Source organism: Gopherus flavomarginatus, chromosome 1 (genome assembly GCF_025201925.1).
Source record: "Gopherus flavomarginatus isolate rGopFla2 chromosome 1, rGopFla2.mat.asm, whole genome shotgun sequence".
Classification (NCBI taxonomy): domain Eukaryota; kingdom Metazoa; phylum Chordata; order Testudines; family Testudinidae; genus Gopherus; species Gopherus flavomarginatus.
Genome location: NC_066617.1, coordinates 27705645 through 27718473, shown reverse-complemented (window position 1 = coordinate 27718473; position 12829 = coordinate 27705645). Strand labels below are relative to the sequence as shown.

Genomic DNA, 12829 nt, shown 5'->3' with positions numbered 1-12829 from the left:
TGGCCCCACCCCCTGGTATAAGTCGCTTACCTTGTTACCATTATCTCAGTGAGGATGGTCGGTGAGCTGAGAGCCATGATAGCAAACACCCGTTTCACCACGTTCCATAAGGACAAGGTCCCACTGCAACTGCAACCCAAGTTTCTGCTAAAGTTGGTTTTCCAATTCCACCTCCACCAACCCATACATCTACATACCTCCTTTCCAAAATCACATGCCTCTGATAAGGAACTGTGGCTTCATTCTCTCGATGTGCGTAGGGCCCTATTCAGGAAGTCTCCCAGGCCATTTGTCGCCAAAGCGGAGAGAATTAAGGGCCAGGTCATTTCCACCCAGAGAGTCTCTCAGTGGGTCTCAGAGTGCATTACACGCTGCTATCAATTGTCAGGACACTCCCCACCAGGTGGGATTTGAGCCTATTCTACGAGAATGCAAGCATCAACCCAGCCACGCTCCACAATGAGCCCCTTGCAGGCCATGTGGAGTTTGGTACACACCTTTTCCTCTCACTGTGCTCTAGTACATTGATTCTGCGATAGATGCCTCATTTGGCACAGCAGTCCTCCGTTCTGCGGTTCTGCCATCTTCTTCCCACCCTTTTGCTGTCTAGGAAATATTTGTCAATCACCCACAGTAAAATACAATATGGGCCATCACTTGAGGAGGAGGAGATGAGGTTACTTACCTGTAGCTGGAGGTTCTTCAAGATATGTGGTCCCTATCTGTATTCCACTGAGGGTTATGTGCATGTGCCCAGAGCCAGAGGTTTTCAAAGTAGTATGGCTCGGTGGTCCACGCACTCGCCCGTTATTGCCTCAGGCAAAACCATGGGCACATGTGCAGACTGCTGAGCAATACTACTTTAAAAAGCTCTGACCCATGCGCATAACACTCAGATGAGATCACACATCTTTTAGAATCTCCAGTTACAAGTAGCTAGCCTCCTCTTCCAGGGTTCCTAATGTATACCATTGCAAAGTGCACTTCAGAGAGAACTGTGTGTCGGACCAGGACACTTATGCACTGTTTGGAGAACGCAGTCTCCATAAAAGACTGCATGCAGAGTTAAGAATCATACAGAGCCCATAATATGTGCATAAACTGTACTTAATAACTAAAGAATTCCACTGAAACCCTCCACAAACCAGTCAAACTCCCCTTTGCCAAGACAAAAATGGATAAAAATAAGTTTGTTTTTAGGCCAAGCCTTTTTGAAGTTACAGTGAGTCAAAAAAGTTGGGAAAATCTTTTTCCAAGTAAAATCACCTTTTTTTTTTTAAACCTTTATCTCAAATGGCTTGTCTAATTATCCTTAAACTGAACATTAAGATATTTTTTTCTGGAGGTATAATGTAGGTGTAATTTCAGGCAGACACATTTAGTGCAAGTGCAGTTAAATGGGGGTCAAAATTGGGCTTACAGTTGGAACCTAGTTTTATTTTTAACTAGCTTGTCTCCACAATAGATATGTGGAAATGTTTTTCCTAACTAATCTTTAGCAGAGTTCTTTTTGTTGAAGTAAAACTTAGTGGAAGTTCTTGTGTGCTGAACTAATGAGCTGCTGTACGTGAAAGAGATGCACGTAGACAGGTTTATTCCCATCCTGTTAATGTCTTCATACTATTTGACCTCTCCCTGGGAAAACTGAGATTTGTATAACATTCACACTCTTTCCGTTACCTCTCTGCTGTTCCTAACATTTCAAAGTGGTGCAGAGATTTAGCCACACGACTTCTATTTCTGCTAATTTGATTTGTATGGCTAGATCCTATGAAATTCTTTGAAAATATCATCGTTCTATGTATATTTTATATATAAATATATGCATAATATGCAGACAGAAGGAAATCAGAATAGAAAAATCAGCTTTAGTTTATATTTGTTTTGAGATAAACAACTTTTGACTTACCATATGTGGAAGAGTTCCCATTTTGAGTATACTGAATGAATAATAAATGTGCTTTTCTTGCCTTAAGGCTTGATTGATTGATTTTTAAATACATGAAGCATTAACACACGAGTCTTCTGTGCTTAACTCAGGAGGGGGAAAAGCTTTTCTGATTCACTAATCCTTTTTTTCCTTTGCAAATAAGGGGTCCATCTATATCATGCACTCACAAGGTGTAAAGTACACAAAGAGGAAGGAGGGAGACAAGTAAAATGCCTGACCTGCTATAATGTGAAGAGTAGACAGATTTTTTTTTCTGAAAAATTAAAAAAATACTGAGGGTGACACAGGAAGGGTAGCACTGAATCTACGACAGGTATTTGCTTGATATGAAGGTTTTGTATAATTACTTAATCTTTGTTGTTCAATAAGTGAATTGTTACCATGGTAGCACTCATATTACACAATTTCTCTGTTTATGAAATAAATTCAGAACATTTTCTTAGAAAGAGAGGTAGGTCTCCTCTGCGCCAATGTTTGTGCTGTTTATCTTTTTAATGCTGAAAAGCGTTTTATAGTTTCAATTACCCAGGTTTTGTCTTTTTTTTTTGAAATTGTTTTTGAGATGCAAAAGTGTCAATTTTAGCACCAATCTCCTCCAAAGATAAAACTGATCAGATTCTGACTATATTTGCTGCTTTTGTGGGGTCAGATCTATGAAGGCAAATACCATCTCCATCCTGGTTTAGTCTGAATCACTAGTTGTTGTGCTGGGGTAGCTTCACGCTGTTACCTGCCAGTTGAAATGACACTTAAGCAATAAAATCAAATGGAGAAACATTTTAATGCCTCTTTAAGAGGGCAGGCTGCTGCATCCCCCAAAGAGAGGAGTGTGTAGCCCCTTGCTCAAGAAACCAACTCCTGACACCGGTGAGCTGGCTGTTGTGCTGCTTTTCTATCTCTATCCTGTCCTTTTGGGATAAGACTGAGAAAGTGATTGTAAGGCACTGCTAGATCAAACTCCTCTGGTTTTTGGGTTTCCACCAGTGTATGATCCAGAGAGTGCTTTTGTCTGTTTCATGATTGATCGCCTCCTAGCGGACAAAAGTTAGGCATTCATGCAGATTCTTTTAGATCAGTCAGCTGATTAATACCACTGACTAGAGTTTACAGCTCAAATGCAGATCCTGGCAGGGATGGATGAGAGAACACTTGGATGGTTTTGTTTCCTCCTGTCGGAGAAATTTCAAAAGGCAGTGTTGTGGATTTCTTCATCCATTACGTTCAGCACATATGTAAGGCCACAAAGGAAACAGGTGTTTGGTTGTGGTGTTATCAGCTTGCAGTGATGTGCAGTTTTTCATCAGACCAAGATGGTGTCTTTTGCCAAGTGCCAGACAGAGAGAGAGGCTTAGATGAAAAGAAACTGGTAAAGACTTAATCCAGGTAACATAAAGGTGATATAGATTATTGAGAAAAAATCTAGAAAGCATGGAGAGGTTGGTATATTTCCCTGTTATCAAGGTGTCTACTTGTGTTTTTTGTCAGTGAAACCCCAGCTGCTCCTGAAATGTTCACCTTCATTTGGTGTGGTGATTGTCTGACCATTTTTCTCTGATGTGGACCTTGCCACAGTTACCCATGCCTTTGTAATCTTCAGATTGTCACTCTGTTATGATCTGTCTTCAACTCTGATTGTTCAGATGAGTGAGAGAGGGCACTTTTCTGTCTCTAGGTCTTTTCATTGTGGTGTGTTGTCATATGTTACTCCCAGCCCCAATCCTGGAGTCCATCCTTTGGGCCCTGTATCACTTTTATTTATTACTTTTAACCACTTGTTTTCCGAATGTGGATTTCACTTAAGTGCAGACAATAACTAAATCTTCAATGTTTCCATCACAGTTTTATTTACACCTCACTCTGTGTGCTTCATACCCATCAGCTCATGCTTCTGTCAGAACTTTATCTTATGCTAGCGACTCCAAAACAATTGTGCTGGTAGTTGGTAAAACAAATACTCTTGAACACAACTTCACTCACTCTCTTTTCCTCTGTGCTCTGGCTTTACATCATCTTCTACTGTTAGCAACTTTGATGTTTGACGTTATTCTGAATGCATGCTTGTCTCCGTCCCTCTGCTTGGCCCTAAACAGGCAAATATATATCATTCTTAGTTGGTTGCATTTGATTCTTTACCTCGCCACTACTCACACTCCAATTGAAGCTTTTATTTCCTTTTGATTTATAGTAATACCCTTCTTTACAATTTCTAAATTCCACAAACTCCAATCTAACCAAATCATTGTCTTATTAGTTATATCTGGAAGTAAAAAAAAAATATAACTGGTATGCAGAGAGCCAGCCCCCTCCTTTATAGCCCCCCTTAACCTTCATTTGAGAGGGGAATTGTGAGGTGCCAGCAGCAGGTTGGCTGGGGACCGGGATGGCTGACAGAAGCCCTCCATCTGTATATTGAAATGATTATGGAATTACCTGCGCTGTACACTTTTATCTGTCAGGTTCGTCTAGATATTTAAGAATAAAATTATGTCCTAATTAAACCACATCCACTGTCTCCTGTCCTCAGGGCTGGTGCAAGGATACTTTGCGCCCTAGGCGAAACTTCCACCTTCCGCTTCACCCCCACCCTTCCCTCAGAGCATTGATTATAGACTTTCAAAAATGAATGCTGCATAGTATGGCGTTGTTCATTAGAATTAATACACGTTTGGCTTGAAAATTTATTAATTTCATTATTTAGTCTACATATTGAATGAAAATAAATGAATAACCTGACAGGGTGTGGGGCTGTGCTGGCTTCGGGCAGGGTGTATGGCAAGGCTTAGCTGGAGACGGGGTGTGGGGCTGGCTGCGGGCAGGGCAGGGGGTGCAGCAGGGATTGGCTGGAGACGGGGTGCGGGGCTGGCTGGAGGCAGGGCAGGGGGTGCGGGGCTGGCTGGAGGCAGGGCAGGGGGTGCGGGGCTGGCTGGAGGCAGGGCAGGGGGTGCGGGGCTGGCTGCGGACAGGGCAGGGGGTGTGGGGCTGGCTGGAGACAAGGGGTGTGTGGCAGGGGCTGGCTGGAGGCAGGGCAGGGGTGTGTGGCAGGGGCTGGCTGGAGGCAGGGCAGGGGTGTGTGGCAGGGGCTGGCTGGAGGCAGGGCAGGGGTGTGTGGCAGGGGCTGGCTGGAGGCAGGGCAGGGGGTGCGGCAGGGGCTGGCTGCGGGCAGGGTGGCGGCTACCAGGGCTGTCCCTAGATATTCTGGGGCCCTACACTGCCTCCTCGTGGGGGGGGGGGTGCCCCCAGCCTCTGTGGGGGGAGGGTGCTCGGGGGGGCAGGGCTGGCTTGGGGGGAACCACCCCCCAGCACTCACCAACGGTGCATCTGGGGCCAGGTCTCTGTACTTCCTGCCGCCGGTGAGTGCAGGCCCAGCCCTGCTGCACAGCTCAGGGGAGTGCGGGTGGGGGCCCTGGAGAAGAGCCATAGCAGCGGAGCGCCCCTGGTGGACGGAGGAGGAATGACATCGCTTCCCAGCCGGCCAGAGCTGATCAAAGCCGCAGCACTGGGTGAGCATCCCAGACATTTTGGACACCGCTTTTTGGCGCCCTCAAATCTTGACGCCCTAGGCGGCCGCCTAGTTTGTCTAATGGTTGCACCGGCCCTGCCTGTCCTCCTTTCAGCATAGCCAGACAATGAAATGCATTACAAAATTCCATTCTTCCCATTCAAATCTTGTGGATCCAGCTGCAACTGGATGCTGCAACCTAGCTAAATTCGCTGAGCATTGCACACTCAGGTAACTTTATTTGGTAACTAAAGATCACAAAGTCATCAGTCATCTTGTTCATCTGCTGAATTCTCTGTGGAACAAAAGTACTTGAACTGAATGCTTGAAATCACATTTCCCCTAGATAAAGTATGGTAGTTCGGTAACCAAAATTATCTGTGATATGACTAGCAAATCTTTGTATTAAATGATCGCAGAAACTGAATTAGGAAAGTGTTGTTGTTTTTTCGAAGAACAGTTTTTTAAAATAAGGGGCTGACAGATGTTTTATGCTTATTTATCTGATGATAAAGCCTCATTTAAAAGGGGGAAAAAAAACCCAAAGAAAATGATGGAAAACTGTTTGATAGTTCTTTGATTATTTTTCTATATTTTCATTTGAGAAGGTTTTTTTAAGGATATTTTCTGTAATTACATGCAACATATGTATTTAAGGGAAGATGAAGGTTAAATTGTTACTATTTCATGGCTTATTAGTACATATGGTATAAAGGTTATATTCTTAATTTATACTATAAATGTAAACCACTTGCAGTTTACATATATACCTTTAAGAAAAGCCATATTCCAGAGCCCCAGTTCTTATTGATTATCATGAAACTAATCACTTAGGGACAGAATAATCAGTTTGCAATGTGATTGCAGTAAGGGGCAATGTTGTGACATAGCTTCGGAGCAATCCAGGGGGAAGATTGTGACTCCCAGAGTCACCTCCTCATCTTCCCACTGCTCCAGGAAAGGAGTAAACTGACATTTAAACCTGGCACAGAATATGATCTGTGGTGCACCAGCATCAATATGTACTTGGACATGTTGGGAGAATGTGTCATAAACAGATGGTTAAGGGTTAATGTCTCTTTTACCTGTAAAGGTGTAAAGGGTTAAGAAGCTCAGTGAATCTGGCTGACATCTGACCAGAGGACCAATGAGGGGACAGGATACTTTCAGATCTTGGTGGAGGGAAGTCTTTGTTTGTGCTGTTTGTTTTGTTCGTTGTTCGCTCTTGGGGCTAAGAGGGACCAGACGTGCACCCCAGGTTTCCCCAATCTTTCTGAAACAGTCTCTCATGTTCAAAATAGTAAGTACTAGCTAGAAAAGGCGAATTAGTCTTATGTTTGTTTTCTTAACTTGTGAATGTGTATTTTGCTGGAAGTATTTTTACCTCTGTTTGCTGTAACTTGAATTTCAGGCTAGGGGGCTGGAAGTCCCTCTAGTCTATATGAGCTGAATTCCCTGTAAACATTTTCCATCCTAATTTTACAGAGATAATTTTTGCTTTTTCTTTCTTTAATTAAAAGCTTTCTTTTTTAAGAACCTGATTGATTTTTTTCCCCCTTGTTTAAGACCCAAGGGGATTGGGTCTGACCTCACCAGGGATTGGTGGAGGGAAAGGAGCAGGGGGAAGGTTAATTCCTCTCTGTTTTAAGATCCAAGGAGTTTGGATCAGTGTAGTCTCTCAGGGTAGCCCAGGGAGAGGAAAGTCTGGGAGGGGGAAAGGAGGGGGGATGGTTTATTTCTTCTTGTTTTAAGACCCAAGGGGTTTGGGTCTTGGGTTCCCCAGGGAAGGTTTTGGGGGAACAGGAAGTGTGCCAAACACTATATTTTAGCTGGTGGCGGTGCTATGAGATCTAAGCTAGGAATTAAGCTTAAAGGAGTACATGCAGGTCCCCACTTTTTGGATGCTAAAGTTCAAAGTGGGAAAAATACCTCAACAGGGTGGTCCAAGGCTCTTCCCCTTTCTACCCACTTGTGTGAGGTGGGGATGTAATGGCTTTGCAGAAACTGCTGCTCCCCATATAAGGGAATTGGTGGTATGGTGCGTCACTGTGCAGAAGGCACTGCAGTCTAGCCCTGTCTGAGTATACTACTCAGTATGAACAAGGGTATTGGAATGTGGGCCTAAAGGTCCAGGTTTTGTAAATGAAAATTTCTAACAGGATCTACTTACTCTAACATCACATACCAAAATTAATTCTAGTTGGTGTCTTATGTAGAAATGCATGGGTAAACTGGGGGAAATTCTTAGTCTCACTTGTTTGTTGACGTTAAACACAAACTGAAATAATATCAGTGAAAGCATGTGTGCACATCCTGTCATAAGTTGTGAGCTATGGAATAAGTTTTATTGAATTTTCTAGTATTTATATTCAACTTTATAACAAGTTTGTCTTGTCATTCAGTGATGAACAATGTGGCACCTTCCATGAGTTAATATAACCTTTTAAAGTGTAATTCTGCTATATAAACACTATGTAAAAATGTCACCTCTTTCACAGGTTTGATCCATATATATATATTCAAAGTCATACCTGCTTACTTAAGTGACAGAAGTTGTTCCCAATTTTTTACTTATTTTCATATTACTGCAAGTCATCAGAACAGTGTGTGTTTGCTGTCCTGTGTATAGTCAAAACAAATATAGGGTCAAATTTCTGTCCTCTGTTACATCTTTCCAGCAGAGTGAGGTTGCCCAGGTGTTACTGAGGGCAAACTTTGAAGACACTGAGGTTGTACAGTAGAACTGAAGGCAGAATGTGGCCAGTGACTTTGTTTCTGGTGATGGGCTATGGATTCACAAAAATCCAACTAGAATTTCAGGGTGACTTTTGCAGGAGTGGTAATGAGGGGGAAAAATCATATTTTTACTTGTAAAGTGAGCACATTTGATAATTTGAGTTGGAAACCTTGAAAGATCATTAATACGGAACTCTTAAAATGTTTTTAAATAGTCATTTTTAAAGAAGACCTACCCGTCAGACTCCCACATACTTTATCGTTTGTCTCGCCTTGTCAATAAAATGTCTTTTTAATATTTCAAAAGCATTTAAGTCAAATCCTCCTGAGGTGCTTGTTTTAATTAAAAAATCTTAATATCTTGTTTCCTTATGACAGATTGAATCAATAGCCTTTCAACATTTAATTATCATAAGCATCCAAAAATAGATTGCAATTAGCACACGTTTTAAAAACTTCTTTGTTGAAGGAAGCAACATATGTTGAATATGATTTTCATGACATCTTGCACATGGGTAATTTTGTCTAAAATCTTGTTCCCAAAGGCCTGATTTTGAGAAGCAGCCTCTGATTTTCTTGGTGTTATTCAGAGCATGTACTATGTATTGTATTGTCCATAAATTAGGTCATTAGCTGTTTAAATGGATTCAACTTTTTGTGAATGCAAAATTACACTCACACCATCAGAGGCCAGGTTGAGGTGCTTTTAAAAACTAAGGCCCACATTTGACTTATTCCTTTGGTGTAACTATTTTTTTTTTTTAAACATACTTACTTATAGATCAGGGCAAGACTAAAACGATAGTCATACCACGTAGAGCAGATCTCTAGTTGCACTCTTAATTTCATTGAGATAGTATTCAATGTAACTTAGTGGAATGAGAGTATTAAGACCTTTCATAAATATAGACACTAGATCTTCTACTTAGTAGTAGTATTATATTTAAGGTTACCATTTTTTATCTATCTAGGTTTTTATATTGCTTCCACCAGTGGTAGTATCTAAATGTTTTTGTTACAGAATTTTTACTGTTCTGATACAGAGGAAGTACAAATGAAAGACGCTTCAGAGCAGATGGAGAAAAACAAAGACAAAGTCTGACCAATTCTAACTCAAGGATTTCTTTCCATTGTAATCCCTAGCCATTGAGGAGGCTTGAAGATCCATATTTCCTCCATTACAGCAGTCTCTGAGTCATACCTCTGAGATCTATTTTGTACTGTCAACCAGCTCAGGACCCACAATGCGCCCTTAGGCACCAGCATCACTTGTCAAGAGGAATTGCAGACATATTTCCAAGAAAAAATTATGCAACTCCAGAAGGACCTTTCCAAATCTTAGGATACGAAGGTGGTGCACATGGTCACTGGCACAACACATTCCTTCTCAGGTTCTGGCCCACTTGCGTATGAAGGGTTTGTCTAATTCAGGGGTCGGCAACCTTTCAGAAGTGGTGTGCCGAGTCTTCATTTATTCACTCTAATTTAAGATTTCCCGTGCCAGTCCTACATTTTAACGTTTTTAGAAGATCTTTCTATAAGTCTATAATATATAACTAAACAGTTTGTTGTATGTAAAGTAAATAAGGTTTTTAAAATGTTTACGAAACTTCATTTAAAATTAAATTAAAATGCAGAGCCCCCCGGACCGGTGGCCAGAACCCGGGCAGTGTGAGTGCCACTGAAAATCAGCTCGCGTGCCGCCTTGGGCACCCATGCCATAGGTTGCCTACCTCTGGTCTATATAGTGCCTTTCTCTACCCTAGAAGGATGTAAATTCTAATGCACATGAGTGTGTTGCACGCAAAATGACCCATATGGACCTGCTGGCGTTCACTAAGACTTCCCTAGTGCACATTAATGTGGTCCTGTTTCAAAAAGTACTATATTAATGTGGACTAGAAATCTTTCAGTGTGCACCAGCGGAATCCACACAGGCCAGTTAGTGCATGACTGCTAGTGTGCACTAGAATTTATGCTTGTATAGTGTGGAGTAAAGCACCATGTAGACAAGCCTTAAGACATCCTTGAAATATTTAAAGGAAATTTGTGCCTCCGCATATGACTCTGATCTTCTGGCTGGCTTCTAACAGGCTTCCGACAGGTAGCCAAGAATGTTTGGGGCCTTGGCTACAGAAATAATAAATGCATCCTTTATAGAAAGCATCCTCTCCCACAAAATAGTCCCGCTAATACCTTGAAAAACCTCATTTGACATAGCTGAGCTAGCCAGCCATCACCTGCTATCCATTCTACTCTTCCTAGCTAAAGTTTTGGTTATTTTCACCATCCTGGACCATTCCCAATCTTGTTTTAGACCCAGGTATGACACAGGGAAGGTGATGGTTGGTTTGTAGTTGTAAATGATCTTGCCATGAACAGTGGAAATACTTCCATATCCATACTCCTAGTGCTCTCAGCAAAAGTCTCATACAGTCAGTCGTGAAACACTTTTGACCAGCTCCTTTGAGACCTAACAGGTTCCAGGTGTTGAGGGTACCCCAACACAGGGAAGCAGAGTGAGCTGGCTCAGTTCCCTACCCTCCTTGATTTCAGAAGGTCACAATGGGAAGCTGCACCTCTGCATCCAAGGCTCTCACATGAGCAGTTCCAGAAATCTACAAACTTTAACCTACTTTGAAGGGTGCAATTAAAATCCATGAGTGTGGAAAAGAGCTACTGCTTCCTAAAAGACGCTTTGATTTAACAAATAATTTGTTTCTCTACAGTGTCTTTCATTAGTGGATTTCAAAGTACCTTATAAACATTAATTGATCCTTGCATCACTCTGTGAGGTAGCTGTGTATTATTTCCATATTACAGGTGAATAAATGGAGGCACAGAGAGGTTGTGATTTGCTGAAGGCGAAAAGGATTGATTGAAGAACAGGGATAGATTCCAGTTCCTCTGACTCCAATACACACATCTAACCATTCCAAGAAACCAGTTACTGCTTCACTGAAAAATAAGTGACCTATGTGGTTCCTCTCCTAGATTTGACTGTAGAAAACCCTGTACTGGAAACAGCAAAGTGGAGTGAAACCCTATATTCAATCATGTAAGTCTTGCAGTGTAAAGATACAGGAAGCAGAAAAGCAAATGAGTTAATGTTCCTTGAAGTTATTGAAGGAATTAAAAGGGTTTTTCCAATTTATCAATGAAAGAAGAAATGTTAAAGAGAAAATAGGTCCATTAATAAAAAAAGAGAGAGAGATTAAATTCATTACAATTCTAAAATAACTGAGCCACTGAACTGCATTTTCCTCCCTAAAACTGATATTTTATAAGAAAAATGAGGAAAAGTAGGAGGGAAAACTAGAAAGTAATGAAGAGCTTGACAGAAAAGTTATAGATAAAAAGTAAGTAAGAGAATACTGGAAAAAGAAATATGTTGTATATAAATCAGTAAGCCCAGTTAGTATTAATATACATTCCAGTGTATTAGGGTTTCATTAGTTAATGAACTTCCTGAACCAGTTACTTTTTTGTAAGTCACAGAAAACCTATCCCAAAGATCCTTGCTCTCTTTCTTCCAAACCCCCTTTTTTTCTGACTTCTGCCCTTATATTGCTGGTCTGTGTACTGCAGTATGGATGCCAGAGCCCCTGGATTCAAGCCTGTCTTAGAAAATTGTTAACCTTGGGTTGACAATCAGTCTAGACAAGCCACTGCAGGCTGTGGGGAAACCCCAGAGCTCGCAGGCCTCACGGGCAGCAGGTGCTGCCCGAACCTCTTCCTGCAGCAGGGCTAGGGTTCTCAGCCCTCCCGCCCCACACCTTGGACATGAGTCCTCCCCTGTCAGCCTCCTCCCCATTATTTTTAGTAAGAGTCACAGACAGATCACAGGCTTCCATGAATATTTGTTTATTGCCTGTGACCTCTCCATGACTTTTTTACTGAAAATAACTGTGACAAAATCTTAACCTACTCATTGTTCAAATAATTTTTAGAAGGAAGTGCTTTTTCTGGTTTTACAAAAGCTGACATACTGAACATTCGTTAGAACATACTCTGGGACTGCTTCTAACTGAATCATTTTGAACAGCTTCTTATGCTAGCATAATTTCTACTGGGGCCATTGAATTTAACTCCATGAGACTAGTTCTGCACAGTCATTTTGCCTGAAATGTGTTTTCTAAATGACATCTGGTTTTCAAACTGCCTTTCGTTACATAATAGTGGCTTTAACATCTGTATAAATTTAACTACCAGCAGCAGTGGGTTTTCAGCAAGTGCAGCCAACAATGTTAATTTTTTTACTCTAAAAGAGCAATGTATTTTCATTAGGCTGCAAAATGTTATGATTTATGCATATTTTAATATGATTCAGAAAGAACAGTAAGAAGGCACTTACCCAAGTATGTCATACCCTAATTGGAGAATGAAAGTCCTCAATTTTTCAATAGATTTTTGGTTTCAAAACCATAAAACAGATGAAAGTTGTGGTTGAAAGTAAGCCAAACTAAAGAGTTGTTATTAGCACTCCCTTTTTGGGAAGGGTAATTGAGAACTGTAGATTCCAGAGATGGAAAATATCTATTAGATCATCTAGATGCATAGATTCCAAGGCCAGAAGGGACCCTTGTGATCATCTAGTTTAATCTCCTGTATAACACACAATTTCTAGAGTATATCTTTTAGAA

At 41.3% G+C, this 12829-nt stretch overlaps 1 protein-coding gene across 5 annotated transcripts in view; it reads left to right on the top strand.

Annotated features, from left to right (window-relative positions):
* The window catches only part of ORC5 (origin recognition complex subunit 5), a 124407-nt gene that overhangs the window by 82826 nt on the left and 28752 nt on the right, over nucleotides 1-12829 (top strand). The gene's annotated exons all lie outside the window — the stretch shown is intronic.